The 22,806-nt window shown below is 43.2% G+C and overlaps 1 protein-coding gene across 2 annotated transcripts in view; it reads left to right on the top strand.

Annotated features, from left to right (window-relative positions):
- Positions 1-4,441: 4,441 nt before the first annotated feature.
- NDRG3 (NDRG family member 3) overlaps positions 4,442-22,806 on the top strand; it is a 64,314-nt gene continuing 45,949 nt past the window's right edge. For both annotated transcript variants that reach the window (XM_075057817.1, XM_075057808.1), the window contains exons 1-2: positions 4,442-4,516; positions 5,890-5,969. The gene's annotated coding sequence lies outside the window, so the exon portion shown is untranslated. The remainder of the gene's footprint in view (positions 4,517-5,889; positions 5,970-22,806) is intronic.

Below are 22,806 nucleotides of genomic sequence, written 5' to 3'. Positions count from 1 at the left end.
CTGTTTCATCAAAGCTGGTATCTCTGGCAGACATGCTTTCCTTAGAGAGGGTTGAATGCAAATATGCAGGGAAGAGGCTCTAACATCTCTGACTGCAACAAAAAACCAACAGTATTTGGGAAAATCTGACTTGGATTAGGCAGAAGAGAGGTTGGCAGAGATAGACTGAATTCTAGCTGTTATTTTCCAAATACAGCTTTCCTCTGAATGCAAACACTCCAAGCATTTAGCTGCACTAAATATGCACATTGTACAAGTGATGGATGAGGGTTAAGTTGGCTTAAGACAGTTTTATCAGTTTGTAGTGAACAATTAATTTTTCTATAAAGCTTGAAAAATAATTAATTGGATTAAAAATACAATATCATTTCAAGACTTTCTTAGTATTTTGAACTATGGACCTGGATGTGTAGAGTAGTTGCTTCATTCCTGCTGATCTCCTAGATCAACTTGTGTAAGCTGTAGATTTTGGTAAGAAAGAACATTCAGCCAAAGCTTTGTGAAGGATTGAGGCTGACATGAGAAAGTTTGCAGTTATACCCTGCTTGTTTAGAAATAAACGACGACCCATGTTCTCCTGGTGCGAAGTCAGCTGGCCCATCCAGAGCTCATTTGAGAGCTGCATTAGCAGCCCCATCCCCCTTGGTGCCTTAGCCCAGAGCCACACTGTGCCAGGGCACAGAACACCTGTGCTGACATGTAACTGAATGACTGCAAAAGCATCCAGGAACCCCAACCCTGAATGCCTTTACAGCCAGAGAGCCCTCTGCTTCCCAGCCCTCACTTATGCCCACAACATGTTTATTACCACATTGGATCCTCAACACAACAGCATATGGTTCTGTAAGTCATTTCCAGCAGGAGTTCTTTTTATTAGTGTGTTCTCTGAGAAAAATAGGAAGTAACAATCCTTTCTGTGAGGATTGCAGAAAAAAAGACACAGGTCAGTCAAAAACATGTGGGGAGGAAGTGGTCTTAGCCTAGTTAGGTCAAATGCTGCTACCTTTTGCAGGGTCCTGGACTGCCATGCTGCAGTACATGCACAGATGAAATAACCCATGTTGACAACAGCAAGCACAGCATGGGGACCAACCGCACCAGAGAGCTTAAATACAACTCCCTGGGCTGGAGGACTATTGCAATGATTGTACAGTCTTGTAGCGGGAAATTCCCCTCTTTCCACCTCTGTTCAACAGCCAATTTAGTTTACATAAGACCTAAAAATTTAAGCAGTGGTACTGACTGTTTCTGCATGTAGTGCCTGCACAGGTCCACACTTACCCCTCTTCCTTCCCCTCTTGTTCTTGGTAGTCCAGGCAAGAACAACAGTATCATGAAGAGCTAGAGTTATGCTTGGGCCTGTGCACTAGGCATGTTATTCTTTAAATGCTTTTATACAAAAAAATATCTGTATGAAACAAAAGTAAAACAGAAAAAAAATAATTGCTCAATTAAGATAAGGTTGGTGGGCTATAACATACATTGAAGGGATTCTGCCCAAGAGATAAACTACTTAACAGCCAAGGTCCAGCCAGGAGCTGAGGCGAGAGACTCAGCTGGAGACAGGTACCCCCTGCAACCATAGCTCACGCAGGGAGGGAGGGCCCAGGGCTGAGCTGGAATGGGGCTCCTGGACCCATGGGTGGGGGTCCCAGGGGAGGTTGGTCAGGGCCACTCAGGCCTCTGTTGGTACACTCAGGTCCATCACAGGGCCATCTTAGCCAACATGTTTAGGGGCTGGGTGGTGCCCAGTGATCACTTACTGCACACTTCTCATATCTTAAGAGGGACCTGAAAGAAAATCACTGCCCTTGTAGGCGAGGTACAGCAGGTACAGCTGGTACTGCCTACCTGAAGTGCTCTAAGACTTGTTGGAGGCTCCCGGGAGAAAGCTGCAAGAGGGCAATCTGACAATGCTGGGTGTAAGGAGCAGGGAGTGGATATCAGACCCATGCACAGTGCACAGGGTAATCCCATACACAGATTTTTGGGAGGTACTGCCAGGGCCCTCAGTATACTAATAGGCCTTAAAGGCCCTGACCAGCCTCATCTGGGCCTTTCACCCACATCCTACCCATGCACCCAGGAGTTCCATTTAAGCTCAGACCTGGGCCTTTAGTCCCTGTCTGAGCTATAAGAGAACCATTCTCTAGCCTTGCCTCAGCTATGCCTGGCCCAAACTGATCCTGACCCACAGACTGACTTTCCAGCTTGATCTTGTACCTGCCTCATGCCCATGGACCTGCCCAGCAATCACTGGGCTGCATCTGATCCTGGTTATTCTCACCAGGCCTGACCCCAATCCTGCAGATTGACTTGGACGTGCCTTATCAGCGTGAACTTGCCTGGTGATCTGGACTCTCAGCTGAACCTGGATACCATCTTTAGGTACCTTCTGTGGTAAGTGCACACTCATCTTGGATCCTGTTTTTTTGTTGGCAGTTCCTTAAAAGAAGGGGAATGTGTCTGGGTTGAACTAGAAACTTATGGGAGAGATGATCACCATACCACCTGAATTTCAATACATAGCTCTGGTGAAGCCAGGCAATGGTGCACTATAAATGAATGGGTGTGTTGGGAGGGTTGTACCAATTTTGGCCGGCAAAACAGAGCGCTGCTTGCCTCCAGGCTAGAGTGAGTGTGTAACGCTGCCTAACTCTGTGGTTCTGAACTGAATCTGACTCCCAGGAAGCAGACTTGACTTAGCATTCAATACTGTGACCTACAATGAAGTAGACCATTGAGGTGGATCATGCAGATCTGCAGGGTTGTCTCGAAAGACCTGAGACTCAGGCAAGAACTGGGTTCACTCCAGCACCAGGAGCCTGAAGGACAACCAACATACTCCACCTTGCTACCAACCCCTGGGAAGCATCATGTGCCTAACAAAGCCAAAGAGCTGGACTTGTCTGCCTGCTTACAGGGGTGTTATTTATCTAAAATACCTCCCTGTGCGTTCCCTGTATTGCCCTCACTGGGTTTTGGTGGCAGGAGATTAGGCTGCAAGTTCTTGCAACTGTATGAGTGGAAGCTTCCCCACTATGGCAGCTTCTTCTGGTATCACCTCAAAGGTGGGGACTGCTGTCAAATGAGAAGGCCCTGGCCTGATATTCAGCTAGCTGGATAGGGTGGGAGAAACTACTGACAAATTACTAGAGATAACAGGTAAGTGAGAAAAGGTGATAAAGTAGCAGCTGGTGCTGAGGGAGGTGGCAGGATTTCACAGGTGGTTCAGGGGAGTGGTGTGAGGGAGGGCTGAGACTCAGAGATAAGGGGAGAGGAGCACAAGGCACTTAGTGATGCTGTGTAGGGCTGGGATGACCTCAGTGGCAGTGTTGTCCAGGGCTGGAATGCACTCGGGAACGGTTTACCTACATACCATCTCAGCTCTGCCTGCCCTCTGCCGTTGCTGTTCAGTAACAGCTTGTAATTACTTAAGAACTGAGGTAGAAGCAGTATGCAGCACCACTGGGTGGCACCAGAAACCGGAATATGGATTAAGTTTTGGCAATACCTTGTTTTTAAATGTTTGGGACAGGGCCCTACTAAAGGGAAGGTGAGACGTGCTGAGGATGCCACACTGACCTGGGAACCAAGTATTTCCACTTGGAGACGCTCCCGAAGAGGGGCAGGCAGGCAGCAGGCGGTAGAGGACAGCACACGCACCCCTTCGGGGCACAGCTGGAAACGCCAGGGGTTGCACAGAGCTTGCTGTCCGTTGGGGATGGCTGCCTTCATGGACTCAGGCAGTGGGTACAGGGGGATAACCGTGACCTCGGGGAGGGCTCCCCCAACACTCACACTTGCACGTTGCCAGAATCTCCAGTGGGGGAAGGAACAAGCAGATTTGTTTGGCCTTCCAAGAAACTAGTCTTACCTCTGGAGGTGAAAAAAAAAAACCCAACCAACCTAACTAAAACCAACGCAAGAGGCGTTTCGGGTTTGGAGCGGCTCCAGGGCTGGCTGCAGGCAGGCTCCCTTAGCTTGCAATTCGCCTGCCTCCGGCCTCGGTGACGCCGAGCCCCAGCTTCCCGGGGTGGGTCGCTGCCCCGACCTCGCTCACCACTGGGACGCACGGGCAAGCGTGTGCTTGGGGCTTCGGTAGCCTGGCAGCGCGCCCAGCCCGCCGGGGAGCCCTATCCTGCTCTGAGCGCTCCAGCGACTGCTGTGAGAGCCAGGAGGGGCCGAGGCGGGAAGAACTGGGCCTGGCCGGGTCGCACACCACAGGCGCGGGGAGGCCGGCGCCGTTGAGGAAACGCCGCTGCGCCGGGGAGAGCGGCGCCGCCTCCCGCCCGGGCGGGCCGCTGCAGCCCGGCAGAGGCGGCCGGGGCCCGGGCGGAGGGCGGTGCCGGAGGAACTACCCCCAAGATGGCGCTCAGCTCCGGCTCGCCGCCCGGCCGCCATCTTGTTTGTAGTCCCGGCCCCTGCGCATGTGCGGCCCCCGCAGCGCAGCGCGCAGGCGCAGAGTGCCCCGCATGCCGCGGCGGCCGGAGGTGCTGAGGTACCTGCCGTCCAGGTGAGCTCCGGCAGCGGCTCCGGTACGCCCCTAGGCCGGCCCCGCGCGTCCTCCGCTGCTACTGGGTGTCGACGCAGCGGCACCGAGGCGCTCGGCTGCCGCTCGGCAGCAGGTGCCGCACGGCGGCTCCGCGGGCGGGCCAGGGTCAGCGGCGGCCGCGCCCGGGGGCACCGTCTGCCCCGCCGAGCCCTGCGCTGCCGCCGCTCCCCGAGCCCGGGGCGCCGTCGGTGAATGGTTACGCCGCGAGGGTTACCTGAGCGGGGGCGGGGGGTGTTCTCCGGGCGGGTCCCGCTGAGGCGGCCGCAGCCCGCAGGGGCCCGGGCCGTCGCTGTCGCCGGCGTCACCCGGCGAGAGGCCGCCGCTGAGGGAGGGAGGGCTCGGTTCGGCTCCTCTGCTGTTACGAGACGCCGGAGGAAAGTACCGCTCCCTCACGGAGCTGGGTTTAGGAGATAATCCCTCGTCATAAGGGGCTTCGCTGGGGAGGAAGAGAAACACCTCGAAACTGCCCCTGGTTTTATTGCAGAGATTATTTTTTTTCATGTAACTAATGGACAGGAGTGCTCTGGGCTTCCTGCTTGCTCTCATCTGTAGCTTTTCTTTCTGGTTAATCTGGTCAGAGATCTCGAAATTCTCTGTTGTATTATTTATTTTGGACAACGGAAAGAGGGCATTTTTCTTCAGTAGTCTTGTCAGTATGTGAATGAGCAAGGAACAGCTTGTAAAAATTTTTTTGTTGACTTGCATCATCACTTTAGGTCAATGTCCATTTCTGTTTTTTTATATTTAGTGTAAGTTGTAGGGAGTAGTTCAAAACATTGTAGCAAAGTCAGATGCTTCTACTGTCTTAAAAATCATCATTATAAAGTCCGGCGCAGAAAATGCAGTGTTACAAAACAAATGATGCCGTGTAGTGCTGTCACTGGCTTCCCAGGAGGTGTTGGGAGTGCCATCAGCTGGCTCAGTGGCCATGTCGTGCTTAGGGTGTTGTACTGGCAATTGAGAGCCTGGTGTCTGATCCGTTTTTTGATTCCTCTCAAGTCTGAGGAGTCTGGAACCGCTGCGTGATCAAGTCGCAATACAGTGCGGTCACAACACGTGAATCACAGTCAAAGTTTGTAGCAGAACTGGGGTGACTCAGTCACATGTGTGTTTGCTCCGGCAAATAGGAAAGGTCTGGTATGTGTCGGGGGTTGCATCTGGGAAGCCCAGAGAGTTTTTTGTGCTTGAATACTGAGGTGATGAGAAGATGGGGATTACAAGTAAAGAAGAAGCCACTTGTGCTTCCTGTGTCAGACACACTCATGAGTCTCCCGTGTTCAGATAGGAGGACTTGGGGGCTCATTACTTTAGCTTCTGCCTTTCCTTTTCTGTAGAAACAAGAGGACAACCGTATTCCAAATCCTGGAGCCTGTCAAACCGTGTTTAGCACCAGTCTATGGTGAAAAGTAAAAAGGTAAGAGCTGAGTTTAAAATCAGCGTGGAGCTTTTCTAGCAAAATAACTTGGACTAGGGGAGCAGGACTTGCCAAATGTATGTCTTGCTGAATTGGGGACAGACTCCTGAAGAAGCAAGGCAGTCACTAGGATTCATTTGGATTATTAGCCATTGGATTGGGATTGTGGAGACAGCTCAGGGCTGGCAATGACTGCTCCAATTTCATTTATTTGTTTGGGATTTTGAAACTTAGCTTGCACATGCCACGCGAGTCACTGAAACTTGTCTTGAGGGCAGAAACTTAGTGTGGGCTATACTTGGCTGATATTGACATGTTTGCAAATGCTGGAATGTAGAATGTAGAAGCTGGAAATGTTATAAAATGAAAATTAAACAACTGCTGGAAGCAGCATTATTGGAGGCTATAATTACATTCCTAGCTACTCATTTTGTATCTAAGGTTAAAAACTAATTGAAATTAACAAAACTGTTTAATTTGCATTTTCCTGATCTCAGATCACCTTCAGAAATATTCTCCAGTGCTTCTGTTGGCAGCTCATATTTCACATTGGTCATACGTGACAGGCTCTTTAGTGTTTTTCATTGGAAAGCGTAAGTGTAATGGTACATTTAGATTTCAGAGGCTTTATTACATACAACATATATTTTGGTTCCTTAAAGATATAGTAGGAAATTTTCTTAAAGATGCTTCTAGGACAGTTTTCTTAAACATTCCTCTGTCGCATGCTCAAGGCAAACATTATAGCTAAGTAGTAATATATAGGTATGGTATTTTTAGTAAGAAGCTCAAAAAATTATGGTCATAATATAGTCTAAGCACAAAAATAAAAAAAAATAAATAGGAGAAAGCAAATCAGCTTTTAATTTTTTGGGAGGTTCAGTTTTCATATGTAACAGAATAGGGATTTTAATTTTTAATTATTTACCTGTCATTCTCACAAATAATAGCTCAGCTGGATTGCTACCACTGTTGCTTCCTGGAAAAAAGTAAAGCCAAACACTCAGTGAGTTCTATTTCTGTAGGCAGTGCTGACACCATAACCCTCCGTTATCAGGGTTTATCTTGTGCTCATCATCTGTCAGCTGTATCTTGGATAAAAGTAAATATGCCTCTGCTGCTTATGACTCTTAAGCCTCGTGTTGGACAGTTGCGCAGTACTGGTTAAGACTATTTGTGTCCGTAATTATTACAGTCTGGTTTAATCTGCCATAGTTCAAGGAGAACAGAGGACTGTTTTGCTACTGTTTCTCTGTGTGTTGTTGAAGAAAATGTTCCTGATATGTATCTTGATACATCTCAGTGTCTTATTTTCATACGAATGTGGTTTTGGAGGAATAAGAAAATTCTGTATTGCTTTACCCTGGGAATTCTCAATATTCTGGCCAGATCAGGTCAATTATTAAGCAAAGCAGTTGTGATTTGGTCCTGACATGGGAAGGACGGGGTGACTGTGCCTTCTACTGTGCAAATCAGAGTTGATGAGAGGTTTTAATCATCTCACTTGGTCTTCAGTTCTATTCTTGTAAATTCTGAATTGTAAATGGGACTTGCTGGATTTTTAATAATATATTCTTATTGATCATTCACCTTTTTCTATCTGGACATATCCCCTTGGCTTTTGTGACTGAGGTAGCACCATTTAATGTAGTAATCAAATTGATGCTGTGGGAAGCACAGGGAGGAATAGCTTTGTTTTCATTTGGCTGTCATCCTTAGCAGACTTGGATGCATTTCTGAATTTACAACGGGTTTTAGTTCACCAAAGGGGTGTTCCTTGCTTTACGTAGTATAAATACAGTAGAGGTTATAAAGGCAATATGTAATTTTAACGTAACCTTTACTATTCAGTCGTATATAAACCAGATTCTCTTTGTAATTACCAGATGGATTAAAAATGTGAAACTGGCCCCTTGTTTTTTTTTTTTTTACTCCTGCAAGAGCTGGAATTGTGGCTTTTCCCTGTGTGTTCGAACAGAGGATATAGGCAACCTACTGCTTTCCTTTTCGTCTGTATTTTGGTGATGAAGCTGTGTGTTACATCTTAAACTGATTTAATGACTGGTTGGCACGCAAAAGGGTTGGTCCTATTCTTGCTCTGTCTCATACCACCTCCAGCATTTACTGGATGTTTTTCTAAACCAGTTCAGTTTGTTAAATAAGCAGGGCACTAATCCAGCCCCCCTGTGTCCCCATCTCCCCAGAACATCAGCTTTTGCCAGGTAAGCAAGTTGAGTGAGTTCAAAGAAGGGCTAAGGAGTACCAGAGATGTAATTGATTTTTGTAGTGTAAGAACAGCCATAGAATCAGGTGGAACCATCTTGTTTGCTGTCCTTTTCTGACAATGACCAAAGAGAAGAGCATAAGGTCAGGGCAAATTATATAAACCTTTGTCTGATAGCCCTCTTGTCTCTCATCAGCTGCAGGATGTCAAGAGGTAGATGTTGTTTGCTTTTATTTTGTTAATGTATTTTTCTTTTGGGGACTTGCCCGTGTCTCCAGTCCATTTAAATGTATAGCACTGACACATCCCAGGGGAGACCTTCCAGAGCACAAAATAGTGTTGTAGGTGCTAACTACCTCTGCTTGTTTTCTTTTGAACTTGACAGATGCTATCTTCATTTCCTATCTCTTAGCTTTTGTATTGTTTGGAACAGTGAACAACTGATCTCTGTTTACCTTCTCCATGCCACCGATGATTTTATAGGCTTCTGTCATATGTCACTGCAGTAATCTCTGTTTCCAGGCAGAATAACTCTAGCCTAATTGATTATTCCTCATTATTCATCTTTTCAAACCTTGTTTCCTCTTTAAAAATATTTTCCTCTTCCATTATGTCCTTTTGAAATGAAGGAACAGGCACTGCATCCAGGATTTAAGCTGCAGACATTCTGTAGCTTTATATGGTGGTTTAATTACCAATAATTTCCTAACATTAGGTTTATTTTTTTTAGTATGTTGAATGGCTATGAGCTGATGCTTTTATCAGTCTGTCATGACTCCAGCAAGACTTTCTGAATGTTAATGATCAGTTTGGAGCACATCACTCTGTATGTGAAATTAGGGTGATTTTTCTTTGGCCTGCTACTTTATTTGCACTGAAATTCTTCTGTTATTTTATTTCCCGATTATTCAGCATCACAGGGTTTTTCTGCAGGTCTTCAGTCAGCCCTTCTCTTTACTATCAGAATAGCCTATATTCAGTCCACTCCTTGCCCTTTTTTCCACATTGTTTATGAATGCAGTGCTCTGCTATACACTGTAAAAGGCTCCTCGCAGTCTCCCTCCCTGTGAAAACTGACCATTTATGCCTACCTTTTGTCGTCTGTTTTCAGCTAGTTAGTAGTCCAGGGGAGGGCTCTCCCATTTATCTTCTAGCTGCAGAGCTGCCGAAGTTCAGTGGCTATCCGAATGTTATCTTGTATTGCAGTTTTGTCACTGCTATAAACCCACGGCCATGAACGCCCCTGTGAACGGAGAGGTTCTGCCCGTCCTCACAGCCCTGTCTGATGCTCCCCTCCAGCACTCCTGCGGCTGTGCAGCGAATCCAGTCTGGAAACAGATCTGGCTGGAAATGAACCCAGCAAATTATAAATTAATGCTGATTTAGTGTTGCTGTACTGATAGTATACAAATGTGTGGGTTTAATTAGAATCAATTCAGTTAGATAAGTGCATATTTCTATGCTTGCTGCTGATGATTGAAATTGTGACCTTACAGGCTCAACTGTAGTCTAGACTGAAGGCAGTGTGTCTGTACACAGACTTGCACTTTTTATTTCAAATTGGCATGAATTTGATGCTGTAGTTAGATTAGTATGACTTGGTGTATGAATTGCACCTAGGTACTAATTTGATTGATTTTGTGACTGCTTCTTGGACTCTTTCACTGTACCAAGGCAGAAAACCAATCTGACTATGGGTTAATATCTGGAATTCTTTAAACAAAGTGAAGGAGGAGTGGGTTTTAGTGCAGTTATGTAAATTAATAGGGATCTAGTATTACTTTTTATCCTATATATGGACTTTATTCTAATTTATTAGGAACAATTGCATCATAAATATTTCAAAAATACATAACTAGAAATTCACAAATTTTGCTACTGATGCCCTTGTAGTGTTTTGTAAATGCTAGAATTATTTGGGATTTATGTACCTTTAAGTTTCCTAAATACAAAGAATATAGGTCTTTAATGAAATTTATTCACTAAATAGGCTTTTCAGCTGTGTTCTTGAAAATTCATATCCAGATTCACCAGTTCTGTTGTCATACATAATAACAGTTTTCTGCTGAGGGGGGTTTTGGGTTGTCTTTGTGTGGAGAACTGAAGTTAGATGCTTCTGTTTTTAACAGTTTCTTTTGGCTGTGTTAGCTTTGAAATGTATTGCTTAGCCAATAAGGTCTGTTGTTTTCCAGTTTGTGTAGGTGTTTCTACCTTTGCATAGGCAGAAAGAAAAACTTGATTTGCGTAAATGTATGTTTATATGACTCGGATTGGCCTATTTCCTTCCAGAAGAGGAGGGCTTATAAGTGGTTTTGTGCTTTATTTTCCAGATTGTAGAAGGTGGGGGCTTGGGGGGTGGTTTAAGTCTGCTTTTTTGGTGTTGCCAGTTCAGGTGCTGCATGGTTTGTCTCTGCCATGGCTGGAGAATTAATATAACAGTGTTGGGAGTGTCAAGCAAGCACACAGTTTGATAGAGACCCTTTTAACTCTTGTATAGTATTCTACCTTTGCTATTTTGCTCATGTAGTTCATTCTGACATGGTTTTCATCAAATAAATGGTCCTTGTTACAGATTCAACTTTTTTCCTTCAGTCCAGATGAAGAAGTTGCCAAATATGTTTCTTATGGTCCTCGGGAAAGCCAGGGAAGATTTTTTTTCTCATTTTACAATGCAATTGAGCTTTATCCATGAGCTGACAGAGAGAAGGCTTAGAGCTTGGTGAAAATTTGCACATGGATTAGCTCAGCCACAGAACAAAATTATACTTTCCTGACATTTTTAAGATAAAAAGTTAATTGGAAACATTCATTATTTAAAAAAAAAAAAAAGACAGTAAGGGAGCTTGTATGCCCTAAATGCTTTTGGTTACTTCTAGCAGTAAATGGATGGAACACTCCGCAGGTATTCCATCTGGTTCATGTTTGGCTAATAAATAATTTGCCAGATCACCTGGCAGTGAGTGGCCTCCTAGTTCCATTCCTGCAAAGGTGAGTGTGGTTGTGTTGCTGAGATCTCGTTGTGTGGGGAGTCTGGGAATACCTTGGAGTTGGGAGCTGAACTGTGGGACCACAGGTCTGCTGGCTTCTGGTTTGCAGCAAGGACATTGCTTTAAAAGGAGGTGTATTATTCTTCAGCATTTTACACAGTACAATACCTATATAAAGCAAATGCTATAGCTGCTGTTATGGTGTTGGAAGAAACAAAAGGAAGGAGGAGTTGTTTAGAAGATTGTCGTTCAAGATGTCTCCGTGGTGAGACCTTGCACTTGCCTGTGTCAGTCTGCAAATGCAGGGCTGTAACATTGTCTCCCTGGCTACAACTGGTGCATTTATCATTTTGTAGTGTTTGGTACCACGCTCATTCATACTGCTGTGTCATATAATTGAATGATTATGACTGAGGAGCCAGCACAGAGTAATCTAGGACTGTCAACTGCAATTTTTCAGTTACTGGCCCATCATCATGAAGATTTTGACACAAATGTCTAAATTGCAAAAAGGGCTGGAATTTTCCAGCAGAGTGAATACAAAAGCACAGAGGAGGTTGTAGCTTTGTCTGTACAAAAGAGTTAATGAAGAAGTTCAGATTGTCTCTGCCTCCAGGAAGAATTTAAAGCAATTTGGGTTTTTGGAGAGCTAAGTGTCAGTTTTATTTATTTATTTTTTCAGTGACATATTAAAAAAAAAAAGCAAGGCCTCCATGGTGGTGATAGGGTCTGTGTGCTGTAGCAACTCAGTTGTACCCCAGCCTGGGAACTTGGCAGTACATGGGGTCTTGCCGTAAGAGGGTGAAGGTTTAAAACATTATTTTGACTACACTGAGCAGAAGCAGTGCACCAGCTGGGCGGTACCCAGGTGTTTGTTATCTTTTGGACACTTAATTTGTGCATTTGTAGCTGTTTTTAAATGGTCTTGGAACTCATAGCTATTCTGCTCCTGGACTTTGTCATGGGGCTGACCACATGTAGCAGGAGCTGAGGCAAGTTGGCTGTGATTCCAGGGGTTCACAAAGTTTTTCTAAACTTCCACTAAAATGCCACAAACAATACAAAGTCTAAGTCCTGCTGCCAGTCAAGCTTCAGGAAACCCAGCGCTTGTGTGATCTCTCTTGCTCACAAAAGCTATCTCTCTGATCTTTTCAGCAGCATTCTAAATCTTAGAAAATATAAATCATTGGGATTTCTCCTGGTTTCTACACACAGAAGGGTTATTTATGTGCAATTGCTGAGTGTGATGCTTGCAGTTGGAGAATGCTCCTTAAAAAAGGAGCTAATGGGGCTTAAAGCAGGTTGATTTTGTCCTTTAGCTCAGGTTATTCATTGTATTTGAACATATGCTTGTCTGGATGTATTGCACGTGGTAAGAGGGTAAGTGTCCAGACTGCTCTGTGTGAGTAGCTGCTGAATGAATTTTCCGCGGATGTTCTCTAATGAAGGGAGCCATCTCAGATGTGATTCTTGCTTAGAGATGTTATTTGCCCGAAGAGTGATTGACTTTACTGCAGCACTCCCTGTCACTCAGTTAGTGTTCCAGGTTTATACCCCAGGCCTGCAAGGAAGTCAGAGACCTTTGCTGATGTGATTTCCTTGGGGAGTATCCTGGTTGTTCTGAACTTCCGTGGTTCTGTGGCATGCTGGAGAGCATAGGTGGTGGAGGTGTTGGGGTGGGAAACGCCATTCCTCCACCCCAAAAATTCTTACTTTCTGAAATAACTATACTTTTGGTGGTGAATGGAAGATTTTTATTTATTTATTTTATTTTTTTAAATAAAGATGACCTGACTGGCTATGGATGCATGCAGCCTTTCTGGCCCCTCTCTGGCCTGAGACAGTCATACCAAGACAGTGCTGGAGACTTCTTGCACCCTTCTTACCAAATGCTTTTTGCTGTTTTGGTTTTTGTTTCCTGTTCATGCATGTTGAATATGAATTGATATATTTTGTGTGATGTGTACTCTCATGTTGTCTTCATGAAGTCTTTGCAAATGCATAGGAATGTTGGCAGTGATTCCCAAATTTTGGGTAGCCTGACAGTTGCTGTTATAGAGGATTATTGGCTTTATGACAACTCCTGTATCCGGGTATTTCAGCAGTCCTTTGAAATCTGGGAAGCAATAGCTTCAGTGCCAGGGCTGAGGTGTCACGCGTGTACTACAGAAGCTTCACTAGTATAATGAGACCATCAAGCCCTTCTGATAGTGATTCAGCTTACACTGTGAGAAATGGCTTTTATTGTTATGCCTGCTAGTAACTGTCTAAATGAAATGTTTTCAAGGGTAATTTGAGGCCACTATAATTATATGTATGCTGCCACTCTCACCAGTATAAAAATGTCTTTAAAACAATTTGTAGAGCTCACCAGTTGGTTACTCAGGAGGGGGTTCCTGTGCCTCTTCCACATGAATGTATTCCATTTTTGGTGGTGTTTTTAGGTGTTGGAAAATGGTATTTCCTCACCGATAACAGGTTTTTTTGGCAGTGCAGTGACCCCTAAAGACTTCTTAGAAGTCTGTCGTCCTGCTTTTTTTATTAACTGTGATATCCCAAAGGGAGCAGAATTCCTGGAGGACACTTAAACCTTGATAGTGAAGAACAGATGGGTGTCTGTGATGCTGTGATGCAGAGCAGAGCAGAAGATGCCTTTGGAAGGGACAGTGAGCTGTGTGCTCACGTTGCTCATGGCTGAGCTGCAAACAGCATCCTTGGTTCTGCTCCCAGACAGTGCGTTTCTGCCACGCTTCCCGCAGAAACAGTGTGCGCAGTGATGCTGCAGCACAGAGGCTGAGCTGCTCTTCTCATCTATCCTGAGAAGCTGTTTTGGTCTGGAAAAAAACCTTAATCTTTTTGTAACTCATTTTAAAAATGTTTTATTGAGGTTGCAAAACAAGCACAAGACTGTCTTCAAACACCAGCTTCTAAAATAGTGTTGCACAGGATTTCTCAGATAGATGGAGGCATTCACTGAGCATTAGATATTTTTTTGTCAGTAGTAGAAGGATAGTGAAGGTTTTTCCTTTGGCCTTTCACAAGATAACTGCTTTTTTTCCCCCGTTGACTTTAATTGCTTCATTCTTCTTTGTTAAAGACAGCAGTCTCTTAACAATGAAAGCAATAAAACAGCCAGAGAAGCTTGTGCTCTCTGTAAAAATAAAAAAATAAAAAATTAAGAAATAGAATATTGTTCATTGTATGGTATAGTAACCTTTGGAGAAATTCATAGTAGAATAGGCATATGAATATGAATCTAAGACTTTACATAAAGGCAGGAGAAATACTGTCAGTACTTCATTTTCATAAAATAGGAACTGTTTAGGCAGAAATATTATTCAACCTTTTATGGAGGTCTCCAGAATATAAATCTCTTCACATTCTCTGATTGGTAGGTAGTAGTTGGTGGGGCAAGAGATTGAAATGGCTTGAAATGTATGCACCAGAAAGCTTCATTTGTGACCTGAGCATTAATTGCATGAACTGAGAAGTGTTATAATGCAAGCATCTTGCTTTTCTGTAGTTTGATTTCTTTGATGTGATGTATTAATGTTTTCTCAGATCTCTAGTCTTCAAACGTCATTCTGGGCTGTGGATTGATTGTAAACATGGCACTTATGCTGCTATTTTTATCATGTCTCCACATTAAAATAAACTGCTTAAGTAGAAGCCATCATCAGTCACCTTGTTGGCCTAAAAATTATTTAAGTGAATACAGTCTTAGTATTGTCAAAGCTTTCAATAAGGAAAGGCTCACAAAGTTTAAATCCTGATATTTAAACATTTCCTTTAGTGAAGTCTGAAGTATTCTTATCCTATCATAAATCATTAGACTCAAATTTTCTTTTGCATTTTTAAGAGAACCCCAGGTCTTCCCAGCAGCAGAGACTCCAAATTGCTTTTCATAGTCTGGGGCCTTGGCTTTCAAGACTGGCAATCACCTTTCCATAAATCAAGGGACTTGTTCTGCAATCTTGGCCTCTGCATCTGTGCAGCATGGTTCAAGCATCTGTGTGAATAAAAGGTACAGGGAAAGCCAGGATGTGGGGAGCGGAGGTGCTGTGCTCCCAGGGGCTGGTTGGGAGCTCTGGTGCCTCCAAGCTCATGAATGCAGTTGCAGCAGGAGAGGGAACTCTTCCTGTTATCTGGCTGAACAGACAAGGACTGTAGTGATTTTTGTGCAGCTATTAGAAAGTTCCTTTTTTTTTTTTTTTTTTTACTGGTATACCTGTATACTCATCATTTTTAAGGGATGAGCAGTCACATCTCAAAAATGACAGCTGCTGCCTTTTTCTCTGAGCACCTGCATTAACACAATTTGGTGATAGCCATCGCCGATGGTCTAGTAAGGAGCTTGGTTGAGCAGTGTTGTGCTGTCTTTCTTGTGCAGTGGCTAGATGAAGAGCAACGAGTTTTATTACTGGTGATTGGGTAATAAAAGGTAGAAAACAGCTTTCAATCTGTCTGCAGGGCAGCGGTGGTAAGGGGAGGGTGTGTGTTTTACTCCAGACTGGCTGCAGAGTCACTGCAGGGGAGGTTGCCTTGGAGCTCTTACCTCTTTCTCTGTTTCTCCCGATTACAGCTTCATTTGAAGGAAACCCAAAACATTTAAACTCTACCTGAGGTGCATATTTAACAGGAGGAGTGTATCAGGTGCCAGTGTATTGGGTTGCAATGGAAAGTGTTGGTCCCTTCATTAAATGGAAAGTCAATCAGTGCTGACTCAAAAGATCCCAAGAGAAACGGCACCGCTCAATTCCAGCATGCATGGCTTGGTGAAGGAATTGTATAGAGAAATTTGTTTTCCTGTGCTAGGCAGGAGGGTCAGACAGATGAATGAAGCTGATCTCTTCTGACTTTACCGTGTTGAATATTAACATAAGAAACATTACCTGAAGCGTCCAAGAAATCCAAAAGTACAGCCTAAAAATAAATTAGGGTGAACTACTGAAACTAAATTAGATCAACACGTTGTTTTGAAAAGAAATGGATGCCTGAGTCTGTAATGATTCCCACTGTGTCCTTCTTTTGATTGAAGCCCTTGAACAAGTAGAGGCGTATAGGACTTCTCCACTGCTGTAGTGGATGGACAATTTTGTCTTTGAAGCTTCCAGGCATTAACTTCGTGTAGCTAATACACAAATGCAGAAAATGTACATAAAAGGGCTGATTTAAAAAAAAAAATAAATAAAAATTTAGGTCAACTTGAGGCCAAGGGCAAAGAATATGAACAGCTTAGATTTAAAATGATAAATAAAAAACTGCTTTTAACAAAATTCCTAATTCTGGGAGTGGTGGGGGAAGCAGGGTGTGATGTGGAAGGTTGCGTGTACATTTATGAAGGTATGTGACAGTATTAAGGCACATTTCTAAAGAGAAATCCTGATATATCTCCCTGAGGAAGCGTGAAAAATGGTCCTATAGAGCAGTAAAATCTTAGACATAATCTACACTGGAGCTCATTATCAGCATAATTTCTGGCAAATTCTTCAAGTATAAGAGAACTAGAAAAGAGAGAGAAAGATGACAAGAGAGAGCAAAGGCATGGAATGAGAAGAAAGAGGAGGAGATATTAAACAGTTTAGGACTTTGCACCTTGGAAGGGAGTCACTTAGGGAACAAAAGGATGTAATAAAGCTTTATGAAAGCATGAGTGGCACAGAAGGTGAGTAAAGAATAACTGGCAGTTCTGAGAGCATGAAGACTGTTGGGAAATCCAATAAAAATTTAGCTGTAAAGTGGACAGAAGGAAGATTTATTTTATACAGTGTTTTCACAGTGTTAGCCGTTGCCAGAGAATGATGTGGAGGCCAAAAGCACAGAGAAGTCAAAGTTAGAAAAATAAATAGAAGAGAGGTGACAATGTTTGTTTGTTGATAAAAAAATTAATTTATGATGATAAATAGAAGAGTTAACTTTGAGGAAACATGGAAAAATCCTTTGGCACAGAGTGATAAAATAGCATTTTAAATTCAGTGTAGTGAAGTAGTGCACCTGGAGAACAGCCCCCACTCTATGTGTGTAGTGATGAGCTCTGAATTGGCTTTCCAGCCATAGATGAAACTTGAGGGTTATAATAGGCAATTCTTTCAAAATATTATCTCGGTGTTTGGAAAAGCAAATTGAGAGTTAGATGCTTGTGGAAAAATAAGTGATCAAACTAGGAAACATACTGCTGTGTAAATCCATAGTGCACCCATGTTGTGAATGCTGCATGCGTACTGGTCTCGTCGCTCTTAAAGACTTAGTGAAACTGTGAGAGATCCTGAAAAGGTTGACAAGCATGATCAAGGGTGTGAAATTAGTTCCTTATATAGAATGATAGAGATCAAAACTCTTCAGTCTCGAAAAGATATCTCTGAAGAGGGTATGATGAAGCATATAAAGTATTATTAGCATGGAGCATATATGAACCCACTATTTACTGTCTTTTCTGATAAAAGGACTAAGACCACCAAATGAAAGTAGTGGGTGGCAGGTTCAAAACAAAGTGAGATATTTATAAAGTGGGAGCAGGACCATCTCTTTGCTTTTTGGCATTGCGGTTTTAATCTGTTGGAACAATTCCCTGGATTTAGACTGATTTATTCTGCGGTAACACTTCATCAGAAAGCTGTTCACAGGGCTTTGAAAGCTTAGCTCTAGAGCTCTGTTCGTAAGAGAAATCCTTTTGAACGTTGGAGTAGGAATAGGAAGCCCGGCAGGCTGAAAGAGCCCCTCTGATCATTTTTCATTGGGCAAAATCAGTGTGACTTCTCAACAAAGTGTTTTGGTGGAAATACCTAGTAAAGTCAACTACAGTTCGTACAGTCTTGTGGCTGGTATTTTGTGGTTGTTATTGAAGGATTAAAACTTCTGTGACAGCGAGAGCTGATGTATCCTCTTTGTCTGATAGTGAGTTGTGGTGGGTAGTTCCAGCTTCAGCTTCTACAGAAATAATACAACAATAAAATACCAGCCAGTGGCAGTAGTGTTATTTTGGGATTGCTCCATAGGACTTAGAAAAGGACAGACTGAAGGAGAACGTTTTGGATTCGTGGAAATTGGACATCGTTCCAATGTACAGGTGCTATTTATTTGTGGTTTATTACCTGTGGCTTGTTGTGTTCACATATTCATTGACAAAATTAATTTCTTGCCATTTTAGGCTGATTCAGAGCACCTTGCTAAACATTTCTTTACTTAATTGTAAAGAGACATGTCACTTACTTAAGCTCACAGGCTGCTCGGGTGAATTGTGCTTTGAGTTGTGTTTTAGTTTAACGTCTGCTCCTGCCTTGGAAAAGGGCTTCTGGTCACAAAAGCTCGTCATTATTTCCAGCTAGTTAAATAAAAGATATTACCTCAATCTGCAAATCTTTGAGATATTTGGAGGTTGAAAGAGCAGGGAGAGGAGCAATGGGGTCTGTTGGTGTTGCTAGATAACCCCTCCATTGTAACCGCTGTGAAGTGCTGAGCTGCAGTGTGAGCCCGCAGCCTCGGGGACCTCGCTCCCCGGGAGAGGCTGATGTCTGCCCAGGGACACCTCGCTTCTGAGCAGAGTATGGCTGTGCCCAAGGCTGAATCAGGCTCTTGAGATGGTGAGGGAGTACTCTGTGGTAAGGTGGGTTATTATGATTTTACCTTTAAAGTATTATGTATGATCCAGAGTAATTGGGTTACTGGGGGTTGACAGATAACTGTGTTATGCTCTGTGGATGCTCTTAGACCTCTCCACCAGTGAGCTAAAACTCATTAGCTTAAATTGCTGTGGAGGAGGCTCAAAAGAGAATCTATGCTTTGGTTCCGTGATGGTGGCTTAAACTAATATGATGTTCTTTACAATTGGATTTGGCACCTGTTAGTACCACAATTCACCTCACTAATACTGTCTTAATTACATCTTATGGTATGACTACCCTCCTGCAGAACATTTGAAATCTCTTTTGAGGGTTTCTTTAGAATTCATGGCTGTAAATTGCAATACTGGACATGGAGTAGGTAAATGTATCTGCCATTTTCCAAAAAGATAAGGCAATGAAGCTTGGAGAGGGAGGGGAAAAAAGTAATATCAGAGTGAATAAAATCAATCCAGAACTAACTAGGGCTCTCATTTTATTTCTGAGATGACTGCATCAGCAATGTCTTTGAACTAAATTCTGCTTAAAGGTTAATATGGGAGAAATGTGAATGTAATGTTACAGGAAGGAAATACTAAAACCAGGTAAAAATATTTTATAATTTCTCTCCAGGTGAGTGTTGGCAAGCTAGCCTGTCTTTAGAGAAGGTATTATCAACAGGCTTTTGCAGGGTCAGGGCTGGTGTTGTAATGCTTGCAGTTTGCGAAGGGCCTTGCATTGGGAAGGTCCTTCTCTGGACGAGACATGCTGACTTCCGGAAAGTTATAGCTGCTCAGAGCTGTTGAAATGGCCTGTCGGAAAAAGTTAGTCATTGATTTATCTTCTGGAGTGTGTGTTGTATTGAATTATATTTTTTGTCATGTTGGGATGAAAGAGTATTCTCTGTATATTAATACAGATGTTCATAAAGATGTTCATAATTTATGTGACTGTTAGGGAAGGAGAGAGGCACCAAACTAGATTTCACGGGTAAGGCTGCCTTACCAGTTTTTCATAAAGCTTAAGAATAAATAATCTCTGTGTTCAGAAAGAACAGCAGCATTTCAGTGCACTAGGGAAGAAGCTTCTACAGGACCTGAGAGAGACTGACGCTCGTCTGAGGTATGTGTGGATGTATGAGCAAAGAGGAAGTATTACTTGGTGCTATTCTTTTGCTGTTTCCTAGGCATTTGCTCTTGAACTGTATCAAACTGGATCTTGTGCTACATGGATCCTGTGTAGTTCTTCATGTGTTCTTATTCTGGAAAATAGTGAATATTTTTCAGGGGTGAGGATCAATTTAATGTTAAACCTGCTGTTTTGACATATTAACATCTGCCCTGAAAAACCTACCAGGAGATGAATTTCTGCTCCATCTACGCCTTTAATGTGAAGTATCTGACTTGATTCCTTATTCATTATTAAACAGTTTTAGAAAGGGAATTTTTAAATAGTGCTGATGTGTGGCTGTAACAGTCACTACTTTTGGATTTTCATTTTTATTTTTATTCTGCTCTGTGATATTTTTAGGTTAAAAGTCTCGTTGTTTATACATCTATCTTCCACCTGCAGGAAGGGAAATTTGCATTGGATAAAAGGAAACAATTTTTTGTGATGAGAATGGTGTGTAATGCAGGAATCTACATCCTTAGATATTTTCAAATCTGTAAGGCCCTGAGCAACTGGATCCAGCTTTGAAATTACTCTTGCTTGTAGTAGGAGGTTGTGCTAGATGACCTAAAGAGATCCCTTCCAGCCTACATTGTTCTGCTATTGCATTCAGATCCTGTAAATGAAAACCTTGCAATGTCTCTGCTGTGACACCTTCACCTGCAGAAGAGGCTGTGAAGAGACTTCTGAAAAACTTCCTCTTAGTAGTTCTTACTCGAGGAATTAGTTTTAGACTTTGGTGTACTCAGCTTTATCTTCACTGTCGCCTTGGTGTGCTATGTCTTGGTCTCATGCTGGTTTCTAGGGAATGAAATCAGGAATTAATCTGTTTTAACCAAGTCTTTCTAAACGTGGAGGGCTTAAATGTGAACCCCATGTGATGGTTCCACTTCATTCAGAACTAGAGTATTGAAACTGAATCACTTGAATTGAGATCTTCAGCTACTTTTGAAAGAAGTAAAATCTTTCTGTTTTAATATCTTCAGGGCTTTGTTTACAATAACTACATGTCCTAGTTGGAGTGTCTGTGGTATCATGGATTTCCACTCTGAGATACATGATGTGAAGCTCTCTTAAGCTTATGAATGTTCTTGCTGTATCCCAAGTTTAAAAAGGAGAATTTCACTTAATAGGAATCATCTTAACTTATACTTTTGTTTCTTAGTAGAAAGTAAACTCCGAGTTGGTCTACACCATGGATTTGAGTTTGGAGAAGTTTGGGTGAGACAAAAAAGAAAAGATGACTTTTACCTGAGAGATACTGCAGCAAAAGCCATGCAGATTCAACCTACCTTTGTAAAAACTGTTCTTTTCTTGGTATAAGTTGTTTACACAGTCCAGTTCACTGACTAGATAGCTTCAGCTTCTAACTTTGACCACACAAATTTTAATGTGAATCAGTGTGGCAATGACTGAGGAAAGGGAGTGGAAGAAGGATGGAGAAAAAGGGAAACAGAAATTCTTTCCTGCCTAAAATGCCAGTAGGGCTAGGATTTGGAGGAACAAGATCTTACCAGGGCAGGAAGCACCTTCAAGAGGATTTGTCTGTCATACTTCGGTTGATCTCAGGCACTAATGGCCCGGGCTTTTGAAGGAAGTTCTAAACTCGCATCCAGAACCAAGAACAGCCACTGGTATCTGTGGAGAGCAAACTGGGTATGGGTGCACATGGCACCCAGTAATTAGGTCAGAGATTCCTCTTTAGGTCTTATCTGACAAACTTAAAATTTGGGAAGGCATATTTGGTACAGAGTGCCATTCTCCTTTGGCCTCCAGCTACTTTCAGAAAGGCATTCCTAATCTGATGGAAAACATCGCTTTCCTCCGAAGATATTTTAGGCATCTGCTTTATATGTAGTTTTATAATTGACTTCAAACAGAAGTCATTCTTATGAATAGTGATTTGAAATCAGTTACTGATGGCCAGGAATCAGACCCTAGAGATTTCCATGAGGCTGTGATGAGATTGTTAAACACTGCCCCATGAGCCTGTCAAGGGTGACAAATTACTTGAGCAGCCACAAGTGGCAATGATCAACAGAGCTCAGGCCCATCATCAGAAAGAGCTCTTTTTTTTTATTTTGGGTAAAATGCCACTTGGTCATAAGAGCTTATGAACCAGCAGCAGTTGGCTCCTCTGTGCTGCCTCCTACACTCCGCTGGGACCCAGACTGCTCAGAGCTGTGCAGCCATGTCGAGCAGGGGCATCTGAGAGAGACACTGACCCTGTTCTGCTGCTGAAACCTCAGAAGCAACTGATGTCATTCCTGAAATAGTTAAAGCATTTTGCAGGAAAATAATTTTTCTTGCTTTGTTCTTTCTTGTCTGATCGTCTGACCAACACTGAGGAAACCCACATGAACATGTTTTCTAGGCAGCTGCCACCCAGATTCAAGCATCCTGTTTATCATCAAACTTGCTGAACTTAGCTGAAGGTCAGCATACCTGATGATATCCCAGGCCTGTTGTAGCATGATTCTGCACCTGGACAAAGAATTTAAGCAGTTTGTGTCATTGATGGATGGGTTTTACTGGCAAGGGAGGGAGGGTTGGCATCTGTTTTGGAGCTCTTGGCCTCCTTTTGATACAGCTGATAGTGAAATACATCTCTCTCACCTCTGCATTTCACCGTGAGGTGACTTAATCTGGTGATAGGGAGGGACTTGGCTGTCCAGAACCTGCCATCTTACCGTATATAGTTGGGGGGTTACAGGGTGGTGGGTCCCTGCTCAGGTGATGCTTATTTCACAATTGAAGAGTAACTGCCCAAATCCAGGCCCAGTCAAAACCAATTTGATGCTGGTGGGCAGGTAATTCTGTAGTTTCCTCGCAGGCTGAGCACCCTGGGCTGTGCTGAG

Source organism: Buteo buteo, chromosome 2 (genome assembly GCF_964188355.1).
Source record: "Buteo buteo chromosome 2, bButBut1.hap1.1, whole genome shotgun sequence".
NCBI lineage: Eukaryota > Metazoa > Chordata > Aves > Accipitriformes > Accipitridae > Buteo > Buteo buteo.
The sequence above is the reverse complement of the archived record's forward strand: the minus strand, read 5'-3'. Positions and strand labels throughout refer to the sequence as shown.